Raw genomic sequence first — 14253 nt, forward strand, 5'->3', positions numbered from 1 at the left:
CCTGTTAAAATAATTTCATGATTGCTGTTCTGTTCTCATGCTAATTGATCAGGACTTCATGGGTTATTAAAGAGGGTAGTCAGCCTGGCAAAGATAGGTGTACTCTCTTTGCTTTTAAAAAGGGGGGGCAGATTTATTCACCTGCTTGTGCAGTGACATATTAAAGGACCAAATCCTGAATGTCAGCACAAGGCTGAGGCTGCTATTAATAACAGTCGCTAGGTAGGAAATTCTTCTGCTGACTTTAATCAGGAATTTTCCATAGTAACCCAGGCTGCCCACGGGTAGCCGGGCAGTCGAGCTTTTAATTCCATCACACACGTTTTTGTGTTCAGCCTAGCACGGGGAACATTACTTAGTGGAACACGTGAGCTGAGCTGTGCTTGCTATAAGTAGAAATCTTGTCATTCCTCCTCCTTGGGACAATTCCTCAAAAAGACCAGAAGACATCCTCTTGCAAGGAAGAGGAGGGGCCAGTCTCACCACTTGGGTGTGTTGTGGTTAACTCCAGGCCCCCAAGTTGTCCTGGCATCCCTCTGTTTAGGAATATAAATCTTGTCACGAAAAGTAGGGCAGTTGTGGCAACCATCATGCTCATGTGGACCCCAGGCTATGTCTGCACAGAGGTGTCCTACCCCCACTAAAGAAGCTTCCATGTCTCTTACGACCCATGGAGAAAACCTGGACGTTTTAGTCTGATGATCAAACCTGTTCCGACTCTAGCCACAAACTGTTTCTGACCCCCTTTCCCTTTTTTTAATTCTACCCCCAGCTAGACCCCAGGTCCCCAGAGTGGCTTTTGGTGGGTTCCTTAACAAAAAGCCCATCTCTTTGCTTTAGAACATCATTCTCTGTATCTATTGAGCAAAAATTCTTTCCCTCTTTTAGGGCAAAGCTCAGATGGTATCTGCCACAGGGAGTCTCCCTTGAAGACTGCAAGAGGGACACTGAGGCCACTTCATAAGAACTTTATGTAGTGGCCCCGGGCTGAAGCATTTATAGTTTATTTTATTTTTTTGAGCTGAGGATCGAACCCAGGGCCTTGTGCTTGCTAGGCAAGCGCTCTACTACTGAGCTAAATCCCCAACCCATATTTATAGTTTAGATGTGTCATTTACAACTGCTTTTTAAGACATTCCGGATAAAATTGTGACTCCCTAGAGCTTTGCTCCTATTAAGGTTTGCAAGACTGAGTGAGCATCACCTGGGAGTGACCACACAATTTTCTGTATTTCCAGCTATGCTGACTCAACCAACTACAGATTGACATTATTCAGACAAAAAACAAAACAAAACAAAACAAAACAAAACAAAAAAACAATTGTGTTCATACTGAGCATGTGCAGACTTTGTGGGTTTTTTTTGTTTTGTTTTGTTTATTGTCATTATTCCCTACACACTATTGTACAGCAGTCATTATGTGACATCTGTGCTGTCTTGGGTGTTAGAAGTAATCTAGAGAAAACAAAGAGTGCACAAGAGGCTGTGCATGTTATATGTCCACATAATGCTGTTTTATAAAAGGGCCTGGAGCATCTGCAGATCTGGAAACCCATGGGTCTCCTGGAGCCAATTCTCTGGGGTTACCACAGATAACTTTATTACAAATATCTAATACCAGATTTAACCCAGATCCACCGAATCAACCTGCACTGTGACCAGATCCCCAGGTGAGCCCTTTCTCCATGATTGAAGCACTTTCTGAGTGGGCCCAAACCTCATGAAGACCATCTTCAATTTTTCCACGCCATATGGCTGTTCAGCAAAATTAGGACAGGACACTTTTGATATCACAGGTGCCAGGGCCTGATCTATTGTTTAAAACCATCCAGTGGGGATGGGGTAAGCCCAGAGCAACGTCTGTCTTCAAAGATGATGGGCAATCCAACATGAGTAGCAGCAAAGACAACTGTTGGCCAAACCTGTTGTCCTTAGACTTGAGCTCTTTGGTAGACTCACCCTGGCTTATTCAGACCTACTGCTAGCCTGACCCCTAAAGTTCTGCTTCAGTTGAGCTGCAGTGGTGCTGAGAATTTGCATTCTGTCAAGTTTCCCTGTGATGTTTGTGGTGCTGGTAAGGAGCCTGGAGCCACCAGCTGACACAGGAAATACTTGGTGGGTGTACAATGGAAGAGGAGACTAGAAAGCTGTGGATACAAGAACTGTCTGCTCGTTTGTTTCTCAGTGGCTGGGAAGAAGCCATTCTATATGTTAGGCCTTAAGGCCCTAAAATAACAACCCCTGCATATGTCTGACTTCTCACCATTGGGTAGACTGCCTGGGCTCAGAGGGATGGTTCTCACTCCACGCAGTGGAGCTGAGAGTACTCATGTAAATGCCTTTTCCTGGAACAGACTGGAGCTATAGTGACCAAGATGGCCTCCATCCTTCAAAGTCCTTCCCCAAAGCTGCCTTTCAAGTGGGAGAAAGCAGAAGCTGCTCATATTTTTAAACCTGTCACTTTGACACATTCTGTTGTTCAAAACCAAGTATCAGGGAGGCTTAGACTAGGTGAGGGCAGTATTTGCTACCCACTGGGAAGAGGAGGAAATAATTCATAGTCCAATGTTTAGTGTGTTGCAGAGGGTAAATCAAGGGGGCTGGTGGGAAATATGTCAACTCTGCCTCTACTGAAGCCATCTCTCACTCCCTGTGCTGGACCATCATGGCTGAGGATTCAGTGGTGGGCACTGGCTCTGCTCAGCATTCCTGTCTGCTTGTAACGTCCTTTTGCAGGTGATCCAGGCTTCCCTCTGAGATCATCTGATTGCCACAGATGGAAGGGGTTTGGAAGGATCAGTCTGTGAGTATCAAATACCAGAAGGACTCTTCTATGAGGTTCCAGCTCTAAGACAATAAGGGTCTCTAATAGGGCAAGGCAAACTGTAGTGTCCCCCACCCCCAAACTTTCTCCTTAGAGGGATGTTTTTTAAAATCAAGGAATGAATGGGAAGTGGACGACAGTAACATGGACTCCATCAGTGCTCCGTCCATGGAAGCTGTTTCTAGCTACTATTTTATTTGTGTTATGCTGGCAGCTTTTGGTGTGTGTAGAGAACCCTTTCCCAAGGCATTATCATGTCTGCTCCTTTGCAGCCATGCATTGGTGGCACCATTATCCTCATCCTGTAGATGAGGAAACCAAGTTTCTGAGAGTCAAAGTTCACCAAAGTCATGATAATGAGGTAACTGCTAAGATTCAGACCCAGGACTTGAAGCCACAAATCTTTTCCATGATTGTGTTTCAGGAAATTCTTTGAGGAAAGAATTATACTAAATAGCTTCATCGGTCAGGAGGAGCCATTATAATGAGAAATCCACGGAGTCTGTTTAACAAGTAAAGGAATTTATTAGGGTAAAAACTCACTTACTGTACATAACAGAACAGTTGCAGGTTCTGGAATGCTGTTCTGGCCGCCTGACTCAGTCCCATGTCCAAAAACTACCAGTGAGAGAAGAGACCTGCCTGAGTGCATCTCAGGTCTTAAGGATCCTCGAGGCTACACCCCAGGCATGTGTACTTCAAGGTCATTGGCAGGTGGAGCAGTTACCTGATGCATTTCTAGGGGAGGTGCTTCAAGGTCATAGACCAAACAACTACCCACTACAAGCCATAGTATAATTTAGATCAACACGACTTAAAGCATGGGAGGGTTTTTGCTTTGTTTTGTTTAGAAATGCTAAGTCTGAACCTGAATCAGCAGATGCATTTTAAGAAGGTCTCTTTCACTCAGGGTAGTTGGAAAGCACCAGAAAGCACAGTGTGAGAGTCAACTGGGCAGGGGTCACATCTTGGCTTTGACACCTACAAGTTGTTATTCTCTGAGCTGAAGTCTCTTTTTCTGTCAAATAATGATTTTTAAAAAGCATCCATTGCCCAGGATGACTGCCAGCATAATGCAAGTCAGTGCCCCTAAGGAGCTTAGCCGAATGCCTGGCTTTCTGCTATGGCTCAGTAGTGTGAGTGTTACAGTGTATTGTGGGAAATAATAACCTTCCCGATCAGCCAGCCAGAGTTTACAGTTCCCCATGTGAAGAATTTCTCTCTCTCTCTCTCTCTCTCTCTCTCTCTCTCTCTCTCTCTCTCTCTCTCACACACACACACACACACACACACACACACACACAAAACAAAACAAAAAAACTAAAAAACACACACACACTGGAAGAAAGGACAGGACTTTGGTCCTTGAGTAGCTCAGGGAATAAGAAATGGAGAATGGAAGTGCAAAGGAAACAGACAGCAGCTCCTCCCATGGAGCCTCCTCCTGAAACCCATGCTCTGGCCAGTTACAGGCTGTGTGAGGAGGAGTCACAAGGAAGGGTGACGGTCTTGCATCTTTACTAACCCATGAGTCAGTGGCAACAATAGCTGAAGCCAGAAGATGAAAATACACAGGCTCAGTCTGGCCAGGATGCACTCCCTCCCCCACCCCCACTCCTGCTTAAGAAAGATGCTTAAGGACCCTGGGTCCACAAGGGCAGTGTGGAAATTGGAGCTGGTTCCTGGGTCAACAGAGATATCGGGGACTGCAAGGATGACCAACTCCAGACTTAGAGGAGACTGAATGCTGGGAATCCAACCTTGGGGGCAAGTCTATAGTTTCTAAGTGGGAGGATGGTGGGGTAGATGTTATGGGTTAAGAGTTCAATGGCTGGTAAGGCCTCTGAGATAAGGGTGTTACAGACATCTTGTGCTAGAGTGGCATCAGAGTACTGTTGAATGTCTTGAATTATAATAATAGCATTTATCAAGGGCTCGGTATGTCTTAGTCCACTTTCCTTGCTATAATGAAATACCAGAGGCCAGATACTTTATAAATGATTTTTTAAAAAAATTTTGGGCACAGTTTTATGGGCTAGGAGTTCAGTCAAGTGGCCTCGTTTGTCCTGTCTCCGGAGGAGACCCCCTAAGTAACATCATGGCCCAGGGGGTTCATGGTGGATGACACCAAGCTGGGAGGGAGAACTAAGAAGAGTCCCATGAGAACTACACTAATTCCTTTCAAGGGCAATAACCTCCCATCAGGCATCACTCCCAGATTTACCATTCTCAGGCTCTGTTCCCACACATGAATCCTTAAAACACATCTGCCAGCTGTATTCTTCAAGTTACAGTGGTCTGGAAGTGTAAATCCCACCTCCTCCTCCTCCTCTTTTTTGTTTTAGTTTTAGAAACATAGTCTCTCTGTAGCCCAGAGTGATCTAGAATTTGCCATCCTCCTGCCTCAGCCTCCTGGGTGCTAGGATTACGTTACTTCACTCAGAGTCTGGTGACACCTTCACCCATTGCCTCACTTCATCCTCACAGTATATGAAACTGGTACTCTTGTCCAGGTGAGAAAAATAAACTAATAGAGATGTTAAAAACATTTGCCCAGCATTGCCTAGCCAGCAGAGCTAGGTAATGTGGTTCTGGTATCTAGTGCTCAGAACTATTCAGTTAGACTGACGATTGGCTTGTCATCAATGCTCTTTATAGAGGGGACTATTGTGTGACTGGACCTGTTTGTCTTAAAACATCTGGGTGAGAAAAGAGTGCTATAACTTGGGACTGGAAAGATGGCTTGGTAGGTAATGTGTGTTGCTGGTTGTTTTTTCTCTTTACTCTTTCAGGGGGCTCCCACCCAGCTCCCAAATAAATCACACATGGAGGCTTATTCTTAATTATAAATGCCTGGCCTTAGCTTGGCTTGTTTCTAGCCAGCTTTCCTTAACTTTAAAATATCACCTCTACCTTTTGCCTCTGGGCTTTTTCCTTTTCTTACTTTTGTAATCTTTCACTCTTACTTTGTGGCTGGCAGTGTGACTGGGAAGCTGGCCCCTAGCATCCTCTTCTTGTTCTCTTGCTCTTTCTTCTTTCCTCCCAGATTTCTCCTTCTATTTATTCTCTCTGCCTGCCAGCCCTGCCTATCCTTTCTCCTGCCTCACTATTGTCTGTTTAGCTCTTTATTATGCCATCAGGTGTTTTAGACAGGCAAAGAATCACAGCTTCACAGAGTTAAACAAATGCAACATAAACAAAAGTATCACACCTTAAAATAATATTCTGCATCAAATGTGCTTGCTGCACAACCATGAGGATTTGAGTTCAGATCACCAGAGCCTTGTGAAACTGGACATGGCAGCATGTGTCTGAACTCCCAGCATTCCTACAGTGAGAGCTGAGCTATAGAAGACTATCAGCAAGCTCTGTGCATCAAAGAACAAGACACTCTCCATCTAAGGAAATGAAGACCTAGTCCAGGTAATCCTCTGACCTTACCAGGCATGCTGTGACAAAAACACCAAATTCACAGTACAGCACACATGCATGCACACACACACACACACACACACACACACACACACACACACACACACTATATACACAGAGAGATCTTTGAAATTCAGAACGAAGAATGGGTAAATCTGTGATCCTTTCTTTTGAAAAGGTACCTGCCCCAGAGATGAGGTCACCCTAAGTTCATTTTTCCCCAAGTTTCAGTTGATGTGGGCCAGACAGTGACCAAGTACCTGTTCTGTGTCACACTCCAAGCTAAGTTCTGGAGGATATAGTTGACAAGGACTGAGTTGAAGGTCTCAGAGCCACCTGTGGAATCAAGGTGGGTGAAAGGTGCATACCACTGAGGGACAGGAAAGGAGGCCACCTTCTGTGACACTGACATTGAAATGGTAAGGGGTTGAGCCCACCTTTCCTGTCTCTGATTTCTTCTGTGGCTTAGGTCCTTGGGAATCTCCCTCTCCCCCCATGATGCTTTACTTGCCCCCATTTCCCTACATGCTTCCTCAGATCTAGCTTATGAGGACCATAGAGCTGCTCACAACAAACTAGGAGGAAGTTTTACCCAAATCTTCACTTCAGGTGAAAGGTTCATTTCAGCCCATGGGTTTATGCAGCCTGTTGTCCCATTGTGTGGGGCTATAGTGAAGCCACACGTCATGGCAGGAAAACATGGCAGAGAAAATTGATCCCCTGGGGGGCTGGGAGGAAATAAGAGCAGAGGATAACAGGGTCCCACAATCCCATTTGAGGTGTCGGCCCTCGGGGTCCAAAAGATCTCCCACCAGGTCCCACTGCTTAAAGACTCTCCCATCTCCCAGTAGCACCAAGCTGTAGAGCTATCCTTTAACACATGGACTTTGGGGACATTATAGATCCAAACCAGCCATTAGGGAAGTTCTCTTGTTGAAGATGAAGACCAGGAGTCAGCCTGGGTTTGGCTTGGAAGAGCTTCATGCAGTGAGATCTTGGATTGTGACTTACCTTCTTTATTGTGATAATACCCACCCACTGCTCTCTGTTATCCCCCTCCTCCTCTGTTAGACTCTTCTTCCTAATTAGTCCCCCTTCTACTTCGTGTGTGTGTGTGTTTGTGTGTGTGTGTGTTTGTGTGTGTGTGTGTGTGTGTGTGCGCGCGCGCGCGCGTGCGCGCGCACATGTGGGTGCAGGTCTTTTGCAGGACCATAGCCATTGTGTGTTCACAATTGCAGCAGCCATTTTGTGTCTAGCAGATAGCATTTCATAGCACTCCTCTGCTTCCAGGTCTGATAGTTACTTCACCACAGTGTCCCAGGGCCTTGGAGGGGTCAGGATGCTTTTCTCTATCACCTCAGTCTGTTCAGTGTCCCTCCCAATGAGAATGCCACTTCTGGCTTCTGGGCCATTCCACACACTGGCTCCTCTGCCTGCAGCGGATCTTTCCCTTCTTCCACGGGTAAAACCCTATCTGGCTTCTGCCACTCAGCAATATCACATTTGCTCCCAAGTGACGAGTAGAGGCATCTCCCCTCTGTGATCTGAAAGTGCCTGCCACTTACACCTCTATCCTAGAGTCCGGCATTTGATCACACAGAGCAGACATCATAAATTTTCATTGAATTGATTGAAAACAGCACAGTGAAGTCGAAAATGAGATATATATGAAAAATAATGCACATTTTCTTAGTAATAGTTGACAAGAATTATTTTAATTAGCATTTACTGTGTACTTTCTACATGCCAGCCATTGTTCTAAACATCTTACATACCTTATATTGAACTCCAGCAAAAAAACAAAACAAAAATGTATGAATAAATCAATTACTTAGCAAGACCTATGTTTTCATAACATAACAATGATCAAATCTCAGGGATTTAAACATGCTCAATTCATGTTCACCATCCTTTGTGATCTGAAGGGATCTCCAGTCACTGTACACCAAGCTGGATCACCTGGTAGTTCTAGCATGCATGGCCTGTGCTGTGTCAGTCAGTTTCCCATTACTGAAACAAAGTCCCTGAGCTCATCAGTTTACAAAGAGAGAAGGTTTATTTTGTCTCATGGTTTTAGAGGATTCAGGACAGTTGCTTTGAGGCTGTAGCAAGGCAGTGCATCATGGTGTGTCAGAAGAAGCCCATCCTTGCTCTGGCTGGGAATGAAGGAAGAGAGACTAGGGATCACAATAGCCTTTGAGGGTACACTCTCAGTAACCTAAGGGCTCCTATCATGCCCTCCCAGGTCCCTCTGTTGCCAAGCTGGGGACAAAGGCTTGCCACATGGCCCTCTGGGGGCACTTGAGATCTAAACTACAGTGTACTCAGGGAATACCTCCACAAGTTCTGTCGGGAAGTGATGTACCTCACTCCCTATCCAGTTCCTAGATCCAGACAAATCACAGAGCCACACCCACCCAAGTTCAAAGGCCAAAAGATGGGGGCTAAGTGACTTAAACTTTGTGAAGTAGGGCAGAGTTCATCAGCCTCTGTCTGTTATGGGTCTGGGAGGGAGTATTTTAGTGTTTGAACCTAAAACTACTTATTATGGGCCAACAGTCTCAGACAATGTGTAGATAAGCAGGCAGCCTGGCTGTACTGTAGTAAAATTTTATTTACAAAAATATAGGTGGGCCATATTTGGATGTTGGGCCCTGATTTATTGATCCTTACCTGAGAGTTCTTTGCTCTTGACCTCAAGGTCACCTGAAGCTTGGGAAATTGTGAAATGAACTAATGTGCATTGTAACTCTTCTCTGTTAGACACCTCCCACATTAGCCCCGCTGCTGGTCAGCATTAAAGGATTGCACAGACCCACATGGGTCACTTCACTGAGCAACCAAGGTCAAGGGTAACCGGCCTCTCGCGGCAGCCTTCTCCAAGGACAAGCATCAGGGTTTTATTGTGAAAAGAGGAACTTGTGCTTGAATTCATTGGTGGGGTGAAGGAGTGATGTTGGTGTGGTATTGACACTCATGGAGGTAATAGGTGTGATGGCAGTGACTGTGGTGACAGCAGCAATGATGGATTTGGTGACAGTGGTGGTCCTCGGTCCTGATGGCTGCAGTGGTGTCTGTGGTGTTGATGGCTGCAGTGGTGGTATCTGCGGTGTTGATGGCTGCAGTGTTGATGGCTGCAGTGTTGATGGCTGCAGTGGTGGTGTCTGAGGTCCTGATGGCTGCAGTGGTGGTGTCTGTGGTGTTGATGGCTGCAGTGGTGGTGTCTGAGGTCCTGATGGCTACAGTGGTGGTATCTGTGGTGTTGATGGCTGCAGTGGTGGTGTCTGAGGTCCTGATGGCTGCAGTGGTGGTGTCTGAGGTCCTGATGGCTGCAGTGGTGGTGTCTGTGGTGTTGATGGCTGCAGTGGTGGTGTCTGAGGTCCTGATGGCTGCAGTGGTGGTGTCTGAGGTCCTGATGGCTGCAGTGGTGGTGTCTGAGGTCCTGATGGCTGCAGTGGTGGTGTCTGAGGTCCTGATGGCTGCAGTGGTGGTGTCTGAGGTCCTGATGGCTACAGTGGTGGTATCTGTGGTGTTGATGGCTGCAGTGGTGGTATCTGAGGTCCTGATGGCTGCAGTGGTGGTGTCTGAGGTCCTGATGGCTGCAGTGATGGTGTCTGAGGTCCTGATGGCTGCAGTGGTGGTGTCTGAGGTCCTGATGGCTGCAGTGGTGGTGTCTGAGGTCCTGATGGCTGCAGTGGTGGTGTCTGAGGTCCTGATGGCTGCAGTGGTGGTATCTGCTGTGTTGATGGCTGCAGTGGTGGTGTCTGAGGTCCTGATGGCTGCAGTGGTGGTGTCTCTTGCTCCTTCAGCCTTCCCTGCTCTCCTCTACTCCTCATCCAGCTGCAGAGCTATCGGGGGCTCCCAAGTCCTGCCATGTTCTGGGCATGCTGGCTTTTCTCTTAGAGATTAGTTAATGCTTCCTTACTATTTAGCTGCCACTTCCCTTTTTACAGAAGTTACCTGGCATATCTATACTCCCATGTCCTTTGTCTGTGTAAATGTTCCCCCTTTTTATCCCATGATCCTTTCTGTGGGGTTTGGGGAAGAAGAGGTTTTTAAATAGAAGTTCCCCACTGCCTTTGGAACAAGATTCTGTTTCTTATATTTTCTTTTCAGATTTCCTGTTTTTATTTTATTTTCTGTGTAAAGAGTAGATTCTATCTCCAAACACAGCAGAGCACTCCAAAACGAGGTGAGACCCTTGAGCTCATGTGTGTCCTGGGCTCCTTTTCTCAGGATACAAAGGGCAGGGACTCTTCAACTTTTGAGGATTATTTAGAGTAGACTTTTTAAAAACAAAAAACAAAAATCAAAAACAAAAACATGCATAAGCAAATTTAAGAAAATTGAAATCAATTTTAAACATTTACATTTACCAAATTCCTGCTTTCAATAGCGAAAACAAAACACAAAGCAACATAATTTTGTGCTGTTCACAAGATAATTACAGAATTGATTAAATATATTAATTCATAATACATAGGCAGAGTGGTACAGTAATGAGATGCAAGCCCAAAGCAGTGTGAACCTATGTGATGGATGTGCTCTTTGCATTTCATTTCAACTCATTTAGATGCAGCATCAGCCTTCAGAGTCATGATTTCCATATCGATGGTGGGCCATGCACATGCTCCATTTATGCTCATGTTCCTTGCCTCAGCCAGCACACGCACCCTGTGATATGCCAGCTCCACAGACAAGAGCCCAGCTTCCAGCAGGCGGCAAGAACTCAGTGCCTGGATGTGAGCAAGTCACTGCTGGGTGCAAAGGGCCTGGTCTGCATCATGCTTGCTCAAAGCAGCTGCTTCCTGCAACCCAGGCAAGCTTTGGAACTGTGTGTCCTCTCTTGGCTCTGACAAGAAGACAGAAAGGGGATTAAATGACCAACATGGCTTATCTCCCTTAAAGATACGTAGGGCTGCTGGGAACCCCGGAAAGGCTGGAAACCTCGCAGGGTATCTCTCTTTGCAGCATACTTTTAACACTTAGAGAAATACAAAAGGGAGGAATTCGCCCATTCACGCAAAAGGAAAGTATCAAGTTTTGTTTTGCCACATTTTCTCCTTCTCGGTCACAGGTGTGTGTGTGTGTGGGGGGGGGGCAAACAGAGAGACAGAGAGGACAGAGAGACAGAGAGAGCTTGAAATAAAGCAATTCAATCCAACCAGACTTGGATTCAGCTCCCATCCGCCCACTTCCCCTTAACAAGTGCCCCACCCCTTAACAAGTGCATGAACTTAGATAGACTTGAACCTTTGACAAATCCTCTGTGCTCCAGTTTTCACATTCATGGGCAGAATAACTATAGTACTGATTGCATATATTATTTCAGAATAAAATAATACAAAATAATACAGGCAGAATAATGCTGGTCACAACCACAACTGTCTTGTAGGCACTCAGTGAACAGCAGCTGAATTCCTGCTGTTGACTCTTGAATTTGGCAGGTCTTTATTAAGAGCCAGGCAGCAGGGTACAGACAGAGCCAAATGTGTACATGTCTATTACTGAGGTCTGTGTACTAAAGACTCCATCTCATGGGACTAGCAGCAGTGAGGCCTGAATGGGCCTGGACCATGAAGACAGGGAGGGAGGAGTAGATAGATGGGATCTGGCTGATGGTGAGAACTTGCAGAAAGATGAGTTGGTACTCTCTGCCTTTCTAACTGAGCATCACATTCCAAGCATCCCTGATGCTTGCAACTGCCTAATTTTCTCATCACTTCTAATGACGGCATGACATCACCCGGCTTCCAGGTGTTGCATTCTCCTTCACCCTTCCCTGTCATTTGATTTCTCAGTTGCCAATTTGGAGCTATTACAGGCATCACTACATGCACCTAACAGTTCTTCCTCTTGGGAATTATCTCCGTGTCACACCCTGGACCAAGGGCTATGGGCACCCTCTGCAACTCCTGCAGCTCACTACCAGGTTGTTGTCAGTGGTTTCGGCCACCCGATGTTATAACTTTATGTAGTTTGTCCAGAATAGGTAAAAGCGAAACTTCACTGTTGTTTAACATCAGCTCATTTTAATGTGGTTTGGTGGCAGAGCACCCAGTCACTAGGCAGGAGAGGGTGGGGAGGCTGGGGAGAAGGAAGCTGACCTCCTGAGAAACAGTCATGGTGGGGGGCGAAGCAGGCCTAGGCCTACAAGCTGACACTCAGTGTGGCTATGGTGTTGAGTTTCTCGTCCACAGCTAGCTGGGCAGATAGTTAACAGAGTAATAGTCATCACTGACCATAGATGCAGGGGAAATCATTGCTGTTTCCAGCACTGACTAGTGTGTGTTTGTTTGTTTGTTTGTAGGAGGATGGCAACTGTCAGGCAGAGATCCTTTACTCTGCCCCAAGCACTGGGAGGTGGGGGGGGGGAGCAACTGATGCCAACTACTTTGTTGGTTTTCCAGAGGGGCCCCTGTTGGGTTTGTTGATTTGTTGCTGTTATTTGGCTGTAATCTATGGTACTAGCACATTTCTCATTGATATGAGAAAATCCCTGAGACTGGATCACTTATAAAGAAGAAAAATGTTTGGCTCATGCTTCTGTGCTTACAGGTCTAGGAGCCTGGCACCAGCACCTGCTTAACATCTGGGGGGCCCTCCTGATGCGACAACATTGTGACTCAGATAGGTGTGCCACCCAGGTGTGTCTTCCTGCACTGTGCCATCATGAGGTCCACCCTCAGGACCTCACCTAATCCGAGTCATCTCACACAGGTGACATCTCCAGACACCATCTGTGTTGGGCATTACATTCTCAACACACGAGTTTGTGGGGGAACACACAGTCAAACCACAGCACCTGTGAAGCTCACCTGAAAGATTCAGCCTGGAGGAAGTCCTGAGCTAGTGGAGGTGAGGGAGGGTGCTCTGCTCCTCCTGGGTGCCCCCACTCTTCACCTCATGTCTGCGGGCAGTGAGAGGACAAGACCAACTGGCCACACAGGATCTGGCTTTTTCAGCTCTGGGAGTGGCAACCCTGGAAAGGGTCAAGGCAGAAACACCAGGGAGGGGCTGAGACCATGTCCCTGGCAGGGCAGAAAGGGAATCTGGTGCCCAGCTGCCCAAGACAATGGTGCAGGAAGCAAATAGCTGAGCCTTTGTAGAAGAAAGCAGCCAGGCAAATGAGAGGGGTGGTGCACAGTGTGAGAGGCATGTGCAGTTCCTGGGAGACCCAGTGTGGGACATCAAGTGTCTGAGAAAGGCTAGTGTGGGTAGATTTAAGAACTCTGGGTTTCAGTGATGGGTGGCCATGCTACGCCAAAGCTGCATGAGACCAACCACCCTTGAGCAGACCCATTCTGGGCACCAGGCTAGACCAGGCAGTCCACAACAGGAAGCATGTAACAAAACCATGACCTCAGCTTCCATCCACCTTGAACACCAGCTGCTACTGTATGCTACCCACGTCCGTTTACCATTACAACGAGGAAATAACTGAATCCAGGTACTTTATAAAGAAAAAAGGAATAAAAAAAAAAGAGTTTAAATTGGAAAAAAAAAGAAAAGAAAAGAAAAGAAAAGAAAAGAGGGCCGTCCAGCTCACAGTTCAGAGGCTGGATGTCTGAATGCCATGGCTCTGGCAACAGCCTCCTTGGCCATGTCATATCATTGTGACTACTATGAAACCCACATGACAGACAGGAAAACAGCACAGGGGTGGGGTGGGACAAGTTGCTCTCACAAGAACAATCAAAATACCACAAAACTACCCTGCCCCCTTCTGACAGTCCCCTGGCACCTGACTCTTAATGTCTTCACACTGGGGACCGGGCTTCTAATGCAAGAACCCTTGGGGTACACTCCAATCACGCCCAAACCATAGCAATGTTTGCACCCCAGAAGCAAAAGAGTTTGAAATCCCTGTGGATTTGGGAAGAAAGGAGGGGGCGTGCTGGCAAGTGGTTCCTCTTCCTCTACTCCCCCAACCCCACACAGTCAGAGATGAACTTGCTTTGTGGAAAACAAGGCTTTGATGGAGTCCTGAACAGCTG

The sequence above is a fragment of the Onychomys torridus genome, chromosome 8, assembly GCF_903995425.1.
Source record: "Onychomys torridus chromosome 8, mOncTor1.1, whole genome shotgun sequence".
NCBI classification, from domain to species: domain Eukaryota; kingdom Metazoa; phylum Chordata; class Mammalia; order Rodentia; family Cricetidae; genus Onychomys; species Onychomys torridus.